Source organism: Phlebotomus papatasi, chromosome 1 (genome assembly GCF_024763615.1).
Source record: "Phlebotomus papatasi isolate M1 chromosome 1, Ppap_2.1, whole genome shotgun sequence".
NCBI classification, from domain to species: domain Eukaryota; kingdom Metazoa; phylum Arthropoda; class Insecta; order Diptera; family Psychodidae; genus Phlebotomus; species Phlebotomus papatasi.
This window is the reverse complement of record NC_077222.1, coordinates 57,837,319-57,849,233: the sequence shown is the minus strand read 5'-3', so window position 1 is coordinate 57,849,233 and position 11,915 is coordinate 57,837,319. Positions and strand designations below refer to the sequence as shown.

Below are 11,915 nucleotides of genomic sequence, written 5' to 3'. Positions count from 1 at the left end.
GAGTGAGAGATAGGAACTTGGGTAGTGAGTTTGAATGAATAGTACTCTCATATGAGCTCCATTTGTAGTGAGACTCCAGTGTGTGGGGAGAAGGTGAACAGAGAGAGAGCCCAATAGTGTTCAACAGTTCATTTTCCAGTGAGTGGCTCAATTGGACAGTAACTGGCAAGGTATTCGGTTGTGTGTTCTCCGTGAATAAATCCCTCTCGAAGTGACAATAGACTCCAATTTACCCCATAAATTGTGCCCCCAACAGATCCCCGAATTGGACAGTGAATTAGTGTGATAACGAAGTAAAGTGTATTGTGCTAAAAATTTATATTAATTGGGGGGATCTTTCTGTGAAAATTAACACAGCACGTCATCACGTTCACTTTTGGATACTCAACATTTTAGCCACAAACTCAATTATTACGATGAAGCTAGATTTCTAGGATCCGGGAGTTGCAGCCGATCCTGCATTTTGAAACAACCATCCGTTGGAGCACCAACATCAATTGAAGGTAGTTTATCTGACATAGTGACTCTCTAACTAAATAGCCTGATTTTTCCGTACATAACGCACCAAGTGTTTTACGTAAAAAACAGTTCAATCCATCCACACATCTCCGTGCTCTTGAGGTTGTGTGTGCACAGGTATTTCTCAAATTCAACACACACGCCAAGGTATAGAAAAAGGTAGATGAATTGACCAACAAATACTCCATCTGTGTATATGTGAATCAGACATTTTATGTAAGCACCTTCGAGGTGTATACTGAAACTTCCTGAATCGCACAAAATCAGAATTATTTATTAAATGTTACTCTATAAGAGCATCAAACAATATTGCAAAATTTTTGCACACTATTTCCCCTCTCTTAAATTGTTGAGCAATAGCCCCAACAAATATTTTAAATCTAAACAAAGCAAAGACAATTGCATGTAAAAAAAAACCACAATCCCATTTAACGCTTTTTGGGCAAAAGAATGCCACTTACAAATGGATTCACTGGAAAAAACGAGGACTCATGTCCAAAAATATTCGAGGGAGAGCCAAAAAACGATGATTAGCATGTTAACCGAAAGACCTTCAAAAACTTGTTTCAAGTTTATCACTTCTTGCAATAAAGTTTTGATTGATTTGCATTTAAAAAGTCGCAAGAAAGCCGATAAAGTACATTTATGAAGTTCACACTAATTGTCGTCATAAAGTTACTTTATACTCGATAGGCGAAAACACTGGAAGAAAAAGGTTGTCGAAAAGGGGGTCAGATCTTGTAAAAGAACATTAGTTTGTATCGATTTGGTGAATTTTAGAAAAATTTCCGGACAAGTGTCTCAAAGTTGAATTTAAAATCAGTTTTCGTCATCTTCACAATCATTTTCGATTTAGTCATAATTTTTTTTAGGAATATCTGACGGCATCTCACAAGATTAGCCTCCATAAGAGTTCATTGACCAAATAAAACTCCTACTTTTTATTTTATCGATAAACTTATAGCACAGTAATCATATATCACCTCCATGATTAAATCGCCTTAGTTTAATTTAATTAGAAAGCATTATAATTTCAATTAATTAAAGATGTGTTAAAGAGTTTATTAAAATTTGCCAAAAAATGTTTTCTAATTACATAGAGCTTGAAAGAATTCAAAATTTTAACCAATCAGAAAATCAAATGGATTATAAATGTTTTATTCTATCAATTAATTTTGCTTAATATTTGACTTGTTCTAAAAAAAAACAATTTTTACGGATCTCTAAAAGATCACTCTTAAGTTTTTGGTATTCACAAAACGTAATTTTTATAAATTTTAGCTTTCCAATTTCGATTAGTTTTTGTAAAAAATTAGAGTTTCTCTTTGGAATCATTTTAGTACATGCCGAGATTAAATATGCAGATCCTAATTTCGAACTTCAAACGTGGTGCAATAATTTCTCCGATATTAGAATAACAGCTGTCAAATACTCGTCAATTTAAAAAAAATCCGCATTCACATCATTTTATCTGTCATTTTCATATCGGACTTAACAACTGCCATATTAAAGTAAATTTAGTACAGGCATGAATTAGATTAGACATTTATTAAACGTTAAAAGTCTTGTGTTCTCTCTCTGATGCTTCTAACTTGGAATATTTAATATTTTTTTGTTTTTTTCAATTTCCTAGATATTCAGGCAGAAATTGAAAATATCTTTAAGGATTTTTTAGTACATAGGGGAGCTTGGGGAACACTGTAACAAGCCGGAAATTTTAAAATTTAATATTCCCAGATATGAGAGCCTGAAGCATCAAATTCTAACCACAGCCTTCATGAACACGCTTAACCCTTTAAGGACGATTGGAACACCGGTGTCCCAAAAAGAAAATAATTTTTCCTGACCACCTAAAATTATTTTTTTCCTATGCCTGTACATAATTGTAAAGTAGAAGGTTGAACGAATCTAGAATATTTTTTGCAAGTCTCTAACTATTTGCTATGTAGTAAATATTTAAGCTCAAAAATGGCGAATTTTTAAATTCTCAAATTCATAATTGATTTTATATATTTTTTATACTTCCAGTTTTCTTTATAAGCAAAACCCTTTTGGCAATAAAAAACTACAATACTCATACGTAATATTTTTCATTAAAGCGAAAAATATTATTCATTGGTATTGTCAAAAAAATTACTTAAATTTTTGGGCTATTTTTGTCCCTATCGTTCATAGATGCACAAAATACACCGAATCAGACTCTGTTGGACTTTCCAAGGTTAAATGTAAGGGCCTTGACAGACATGAGGATTAGCCGAGAGACGGCTTAGCGTAATTATATTTGAAATAATGGTTAAACTACATTTACATCATTTTCTACTAAGTCGTCTCTCGGCTTAAGTCGTAAGTGTGTCTAGGGCATAAGACTTATGATAGACTATGTTCTCAGTTTAATTTTTATTGTTGATTTTGAGTTCGTAAAAAGTGTCTCGTCGTTAAAGGGTTAAATATTTAAAGTTTTATGGGATTTAAACAAGGAATATGGAAAAAAGTTGAATTATTCAGATATTTTCAAAATATCTTAATCACAATTGGATATTAATTTCTAATACGAAAGCCCGTAATAGTGGAGGATGGGGCAGTTTCATGCAAATAAACTTTTTTCAAGAGTAATTTGCTAAACGAATATTAGCCATATTCAAATAAAGTAAACCGCGCTAGTTTCTTTTGGATATTGGCTATCTAAAATTATATAGCGCAATTCATAGATAATCATTTATTACCCAAAAAATGCATGTGTATTTTCGAAAGTAATGCATGTGTGAAACTGCCCCACCCTCCGTTACAGCGAAATTTTTGCTATATTTGCTAAGTATAGAAGGATGTCCTGTACCTCTGGAATTAGTAACAGTGTAATTAGTAAAGCGGTCTTCAGACTACAGGTTTAGCGCAGTTCCCGAAGGTCTCTAATTCCTAAATAGCGATCAATTTGATAGCTTTTTGAGATAAGGAATTAGAGCAGTTAAGCCATATGGCTAAGCCTTAGGTTTGAAGCCCGTATAATTCAATTGAAAACGATAAGAATTAGAACATCTTAAAATGTGGAAAGTTGATTGGAACGCGAAACATTTGCAATATAGTGAGCGCCCTACCATCAACCCATCGTGTAACTTATGAATAAAGGGTTAAACTAAACGATTGAAAAATTTACAAAGCCCTTTTTTTTAATTAAAAAAAATTAAACTAAACTTTACAATTCCAATTTCCCTCTTTTTTACTGTGTACAAGAACCTTCGATAAAATGTTTGTAACATGAAAGCAATGAAAGCTGAAAAGTGATAAACGATCTTTTAGTAAAGTGCGCTATCTTGAAAATAGAGAATAAAACAGGCAATGTTTCATATTTTGTATGATTTGACTTATTAATAGCACCTGTTATGTTCAATGATGTTTAGAGCAGTGGCAGAGAAAAATCTTATAGAGCTGTTTTACCAGTCTTGTGGGCTCGAATTGGGGATATATTTCTTGCTGCTAATAATATTTTCGCCTCGATAGTGCTTGAGAGAACAGTTAGAGAAATTCCGAATAACATTTTTGATACAATATGTGGATCAGCGGGAGGTGAAACATGTGACCCAAAATTGATGAGGGTGAGCAGCAAAAAAAACTAAAAATTAAATACTTGATTGAAGACTTAAATACTTGACCCAATATTTATTCATATGGATGAAAGTTCTAAGTGACGTGAGTTGGAAAAAAATGCAAACATTAGGAATAATTTATTCAACTCTTGAAGTTATCAATTTGTTGTCTTATCAACGAGAGCACGTACTTTATATATTGTGATCTCATTGGGAGAAAGAGTGTGAATGTCGCGAAAGTGTGAATGTTCTGTGAGAGGTGAAACTTCATGGATTTTTCGACACTTTTTTTTACAATTTACCCAAAAGTTAGAGCATTGTGAAACGACGAAATGAGTCACTCATATCTTTTATGTCTATACGGGCTTTTTTTTCACGGTGTGCAAATCATCAAGCATTTTCCAGATGATGAAGCGTGGGAATAATCGAAAGCATATGCTTATCAGAAAAATATTTTTTTTCTCTCCCTCCTACTTTATGTACAATTATGAGCAAATAAGTGCCACGAGTATGTGCCATACTATTTGTTGAATAAATCACACAATTATTGTTATTCTTTTCCCGGTAATATATATCTCACCGTCTGGGTGCTCAACAATTTGTCTGAATATCACATTTGTTTCCTCTCCAACTCAACAATATATGTATATATAACAATACTACAAAGCCATACGGTTTTGCCGTCTTCCCATGGGAGAATAATGGTGTGTGCTGTATGAAATTTATTTGTATTTTTACTTTTATTCAGATTTTATGTAAAGACCTTTCTTCAGTAAGAAAAAAAAAACTTACTTTTTTTCCTTCTCTCTCAGAGGTGCATGTAATGCAATTAAAGTCATGCCAATTATACGCAAAATTTCAATTACAATTAATTTCTCAATTACATGGAGTCATATATCTCTCAAGGGAAGAGAAAATAACGTAATATCATTGTCTAATAATAGTGCCATATGTGCTAAACATTACACCAAGTGTGGTCATTAAACTCCTCTCTCAATTTGTTCTTGTAGAAGCGCTTTTTTTTCTTCTGTGAAAATTGCTGTTCTAGCCAAATTATTGCTATTCTCATCGTTTTTCGCCAAACCCGTAGAAAATTCTCAATACATTCTTTGTGTTTTATGTTAATTTCAATTGTCCTCAATAATCGATTCTATATGTATTCTAACAGATCTCTATAGAATTTATTGTACATTGTTATTGGGTTTTGCTGTCCCATATTTTATGAAGATATCTTGTCTATTTAGCATTTCTTTTCAACTCGTTACAGAGAGATACTTATATTTCTGTCACATAACTAATAATTATACGATATTCTTCCGGTTTCATTGGATTTCCCCGTGAAACAAAGTCTTATTTAGTATATTCGTTCATTTTGAAGGTGAGAAATCTCATCCGAATGATGATCAATTCTTAACGGAAATTTGTAATAATTACCAGCTACTATATCCTAACAAAATAACCATTTCGGAAGTAAAACTCATTTATTATTTTTTATACACGCTAGTAAAAAAATCAGGCTCATTTTTAAATTGAAATGAATACCTTTGAGGAAGAACTTCCTGAATTAAACAACAAGTAATATTTTTAAAACTTTTCGAATATATTAAATGAAAAAAATATCGTAATTTTAATTTCCTATATGTATCAGTTTGATATTCTGAGCACAATTTCTTCTCTTATACATAGAGGGATTCTTGATATCAAAGCTAGCTTCAAAATCCTGTTCTTCGTCCCCAAAAACTATTCAAGTCAAAACTAACTTCGAGCAAAAAGAAAACATGCCAAACTAAGGTATTTATTGTGCCTTAAAGGCAAAATGATTCTAAGTTATCTCTCCAGGCAGAAAGTTATATGTTCAAGGTTTTAGTTAATTATCTAGGACTGTTTCTCCTGAAATGTGCGCTAAAAATGGTGATTTTTTCAAAGGATCAAATTGAGGGAATTTTTAAGGCATCAATGCATTTAACCTCTTATTCTTTATCTTTGATACCTTAATTCTTTATGGACAAGTGTGTTACTGGTAACCCACTGATCCCTAACTCTTTTCGGACCGTTATTTATCTAGCAAACCTATTTTATTTAATCATACCTTTTTAAAAGGTTTAGGTCCCCAATAAGGTACTCACTATAAGAAAGAACTTCTCCGATTTAAAAAATCTTAGTACTTAGCTTTCAAATATTTTGCATGATTCCGGGAGATTCACAAAAAGTGTATCAATGTTTAGATTACAAAGTTGTCCTTATAACTTAAAGATTTAAAGAATGAAAACATGTTTATTTGATTGCAAAGATCTACTGAAAGATTAAAAGCATTTGAACATTTTGATGAGGACAGACTTTCTCCGGAAGCTTTTTTTTAAGTCTTGGAAGTTTAGCTTGAGGAAGGCTTTCACACTTCGTTCACACTCTGGCGTGTAACTTTTCATATTTTTCCCATTTGACCTATTTTTTCAGGAAATGTGTGACTTGAGACTGGCTATTAAAATATATTAGCTACTTTTAGGTCAGATTAATTAAAGAAAAATGGGAAAATATTAAGTTTTCGAAGCCAAAGCGTGAGAAGCCTGAAAACCATTCCCAAGAATCTGAAAAATCTATTGAATTATTGGAAAACGCTTTGTTCTTACTCTTAAAAATCAGAATAAAATATGTACGTAGATTTATGTAGGAAATAGAATTTAGCCAGTACATTGCATTGTATTTAATGTTCAAAAAAAGAAAAGAATGGGTTCTACTTTGTGAATGTTTTTGCCCCAAAAAGATGGTATTACCTGCGGAACACCTTAATTTGAATTTCTCCGTTGTTTGTCGGTGAAAACAGCAATATTTTGCCATTGTAAAGTGTCTCAGAATAGTATCTTTTTCTACACTATTTCTCCTAATACCATATCTAATGCAAATTAAAGTATTTACTCTGATGTTGAAGCAAGGCAAAAAAAAGAAGCTTGGCACAATTGTTGATTTTGTATGTGGACACAAAGTTTCTCTAACAGAATGCTGTTATACAAGAGGGCATGAAATGGGTCATGAAATTACATCAAAAGACATAAATTTTGTGTGCAAGAAATCCTTCTTATTCTTGTCTTCCTCTCAACACCGTCTTTATAAGAATGCAGGTCATGCTCTAGAAATTCTCAACCATCATCCAAATCTTCATAAAACAACGATCGTCATCAACTGTTAGGCAAGTCGATATTTACAGTTTTCCGTGCAGTTTGCATATAATGGTGCAGCTGCACTCTCAAGAAGAAGAATCTTTTGAGTGCAACAAGAACACAGAATAGCTTTTGTCATTAATGTTCTGGTGAATTATGGTGAGAGGAAATGTACAATTTCAACTAAACACACAATAACTCAGACTTCAGATTTGTGCTTCCAAATGAACTAAGCGCGGTGTCTTTGAGTGATTACCTTTGATTTTATTTCTGTTTAGGGCACGGAATACAACAATAAAATTCAGTTCATTGTCATCATTTATGCCTATTTTAGTGTAGTTCAAAAAATACATCGTATTTCACCTTGATGCATGAGCCACTGTACGACCTAGAGGGTAAATAGCGTTATCGGAAAGTTTTTGGGGGCGACAGTATACCTGCAATATGGAATTGTTAAATGAACCTGCGAACAAGTTGACTCAGACACGCCAACATTCATTGTCGAAGATCCAGCAATTTAATTTATTCGCGCTTTTAGTATTCAAGAACTATCATTTCATTGATTACATGGAATATTCTTAAGAAATACGCGGAAAAATGCGCAATATGCAGAAATATTTAAAATCTTAACAAATCAATTCTTAGAAAATTAAACACCTTACACGTGAATCAGAGAATGAGCAGAGATGATTTTTTTTTATTTCTCGAACTCTACTGAGGGGGACCAATATATACTGTGTGACTCTTTGTCATCTAAACTCAACATTGAACGGTGCAAGATTGTGAACGTGAGTCTTTCATATAAAAAAAAAACTGTTTCTTGTAAGTCTAACAGTGTTACCGCATTTTCCCATTAAAGATTTAATGCTTACTTGTCGCTAAAGTTAAACGTTTAAATGTGTCAATCATTTAATATTTAGACTTTGGCTATTTATTAACGAAAAGGTGGACTTGGCCCGCAAAAATTCAATTCGAAAACCTGTACCAAATTTCGCCTAGTTTGCAATATTCGCCACTGCCTTTACTTTTCAATATTCCAAATTTTAAGCAATGTCTATAATTTTATTCATTGTAAAATGTATTAAAAATATTTTTAGAAAAAACAAAAACGATAAACTACCTACAACATTCCAAAAGTTATTCTTGAAAAAGAAAAACCAAAAAAATTCAAACTCAAAAACTCAAATTTCAGAATTTCAAAACTCTTTGGTCTTTGAGGAGGATTTTGGTGCTTACATGCAATTATGCCGAAATTTAGTCAGTTCCCCTATAGCATTCAAGCAAAAAATTATAGAGATTATCATTAATTTTTAAAGTGAAAACATACCTATTTATGTTTTAGGTCCGTTTAAACAATAATATGAATCGAATTAAAATTATAATGAGCAAGGGTGATACCAGTGTAGCATTCGGAATTAAAGACTTAAATCATTTTTGGTTACGTGTATATAGGCTTACCTAGACTTAATGTCCATTACACAGTTTATATGCATTTCTTATAATTCATTAAGGAACAGAAAAAAGTCAAATAGTTAGAAACTAGCTAGCATCATCTGAAGCTTCAAGACATTCCTTTACTTCCTTTAATATAAATATTTCGACCTAAGATGTAATAAAGCCGTCTTTATGCCCTAGATTCACTTATGACTTAAGTCGAGAGCCAGCTCATTTCCATCAATTTTTGACTAATCCGTCTATCGGCTTAAGCCAAGATACGGCTTAGTTAGTGGAAAACTGATGGGAATTTGATATAATCATAATTTTGATTTTAATAACGGTAAGCCGTCTCGCGGTTTAAGTCGTAAGTGTGCCTAAGGCATTAAACTAGAGGTTTATCACATTTCCCGAGGACTCGAAATCTTAAATAGCAACAAATTTAATTGATTCTCATATATAATTCACATAAATCCTCGATTGAAAGTACATTAACGCGATCTTTGGACCATGTTTCTCAGCCGATAGTGATATGACATTATTTTAAAAGATTTTTTTTGCCACTTACGAATCCAGATCGGAAAAATTATTCTGATTTTTTTTTATATTTTCGCAATAATTATATATCAATTATATGTTGTATAGATTAGTAAACTCAAAGGGACATGATTACAAGAAGTGCTCGACCTCCTTCATTACTAACTTAACTTTACGTGCAGGGCAAGAAAGAATTTTATTCTAGAGTTTGAGCATTATTATGAAGTATTAGCCACTTCGCCACTCCTTTTAAATCTCGTTTGACTTAATAAAAACCTGGTACTTTCTATGCAATTTGGTATCTTATTGTGCATGAAGGCACTTTTTATTGGCTGGTCTTACGATTTTAAATTAGCAATTTCTTGGAGTGTTGTTCGTATGAACTAATGTATTCAGTGTAGTCGGAGTAAATGATTTTAATGTTTATCTAACAGGTATTGCGAAATGGAGTTTTTAGAGTATGGTTTTTATTATTCTATTAGAATGGCGGATTAAGCACAATTTCAGATTTATTACGAAGAATTTTATTGACACTCAAGATAACTATAAAGTATGAAAACCCTTTACCACGTTTTTACTAGCCTCATGCTATCTCACGTCTTCAATTTAGCCTCTTTTTTTGCAACTGTAATTTTTTTTTTTTAGAAAACTTTGGCTTTCAGAACGTGATAAAGTAGTATGTCCAAAACATTTAACCTTGTTACACAAAATTGTACTTGAGTTATTTCATCACAATCAAGTGCCTAAATAGTCTCAAGTAGTGTGACAAAAGTGAGGTCAATGAAACTGCTTAAGTATTGAAATTCCAAAGAAAAGCTGACTTTTCAGCAATAAAAAAAAGCACAAAGAGGTGAATTTCCTTACATATTCTCCGTGTGAAATAAAAATTACGGAGGAAGAACTTCTATTTTAGGAATTGTTGAAATTGAAAAATCGAAAAGTGGTTAAATATTTTTCCTCAAATAATTCACTCATTATTCAAATATGTATTGAATTTTTGTTGTATAACAAGAAAAATGAAATGACTGTAATACAATTTTAGACACACCAGATGTATTGATTCAACAAGAAACGCCTCTTGATGAATTCGTCATTGAATTAAATTTCTCTCTGGATCTAGATTTATCTATTGGTTTTTTGTTTGTCTTTTCATACAACATTAAATAAAAATTGTTGATGGAATTACTCATAGTCGTGAGATAAAACGGGGAGGATTTTCTATTGCACGCAATATGGGAATTATTAACAGTTGCATGAAGATTGTGTGTGTGTTTCTTTTTTAGTTAAATTCCACAGTGTTACATCAAATCAATGCTATTTGTGGCAATAAGTAAAAAAGCTCAATCATCCGAGAAGATCTTCTATCTTTATTGCTTCAAGCAAAAATTAACTTTTTTCTTTGAGGAAGATTTTTGAAAAACAGTTGCTGAATATGGACAATTAAATAGGGGAGAGCTGGGTATTTTCTGAGATAACTTTGGTGCAATTTTATTTTAGTTCTAAATATAAAATCAGCTCATTTTTTTTATTGATTTTAAAGAAATTGTTTCGTCCGATGTGGATAAATACAGTATTTTTGTAAGGATCCTTTATTTTCTTGGACACACAGTGAATTGATTAATAGCGCTCTCTCTGTGACACAGGTTTTCTATGTTCAAATCCCCTTTCCACATTAAAATTTTAATGTGATTTACATTAATTGTCGCTGGTGAGCGTCTAAATGTGTAATTAATATCTTTGAATTACTTAATATTCTTTTGACTTGATTTTCTTGTCATCTCTGTTGTTTCTTCCCCAATCCTTGTGCGGTAACCGCCGTCTTAGCGACGATCTCAATCTTGAGGATATGAAAATAATGGAAAATCTCTTCATTGGTTGTATGTTTATTGGTACATATGCGCGTAGATCATTTAACGGGAAGATGGATATGGGTATGCTCACAGAGAGATAGGGTATAAGAGAACCTAGCCATTAAAGCTATTTAGCTTCTCGATTGTATTAAGGTATTTAATATGTAATCAGAAGATCACTTAATAGTGTGCATTGGCAGAATTCAAAATACTTATCACACTACGCGTACATCGAATTCAGCGATCTCTGGATTTCTTCAGGGCTCGCAGCATAGAGCCGGAACCTAATACGGGCTTTAGATTTCGGCTTAGGTACGACAAAAATACTGAGTGTTTGTGCTATTTTTTGATAAAAACATCGTTTACCAATAAAAAATAATGTGGAGATCCCATTAATGCTCCTATTCAATTTAAATCAATTTTTGCGGGCCAAGTTCACCTTTTCATTTACAAATAGGGGAAACTGGGGTACCACCAAACACAGGGTAGCATCAAACACTAATTTTTATTTCTAAACTACTTGGACTATCTCTACCATTTCTTCATTGAATAACACTATGCAACACGGTTTTTTTAACGGAGATCTCACATGGTACGTTTGATAGAGTCAAGTCCCCTGATTAAGAATCTGGTCTTGGTTTTGCTCCTATACGTAACAATTTTTTTTATTAATACTTTTATATTTTTTCTGCTTTGCCTTACATTATCCGTTATATCTCAGGTTCTAGTGAACGGAACTTGAAAAGTGTGGGTGCGTTGGAAAGCTCATTAGTCGAGCTTCAATTTTGATTATTACAAAAAACCTTGTAAAACCACTCCTTCGGGGTGTAAAATTGAAG

General features: G+C 32.5%; 1 protein-coding gene across 1 annotated transcript in view; it reads left to right on the top strand.

Moving 5' to 3' along the window:
• The window catches only part of LOC129807949 (dentin sialophosphoprotein), a 29,380-nt gene continuing 17,465 nt past the window's right edge, over positions 1–11,915 (top strand). The window contains exon 1 of the mRNA XM_055857572.1: positions 1–503. The gene's annotated coding sequence lies outside the window, so the exon portion shown is untranslated. The remainder of the gene's footprint in view (positions 504–11,915) is intronic.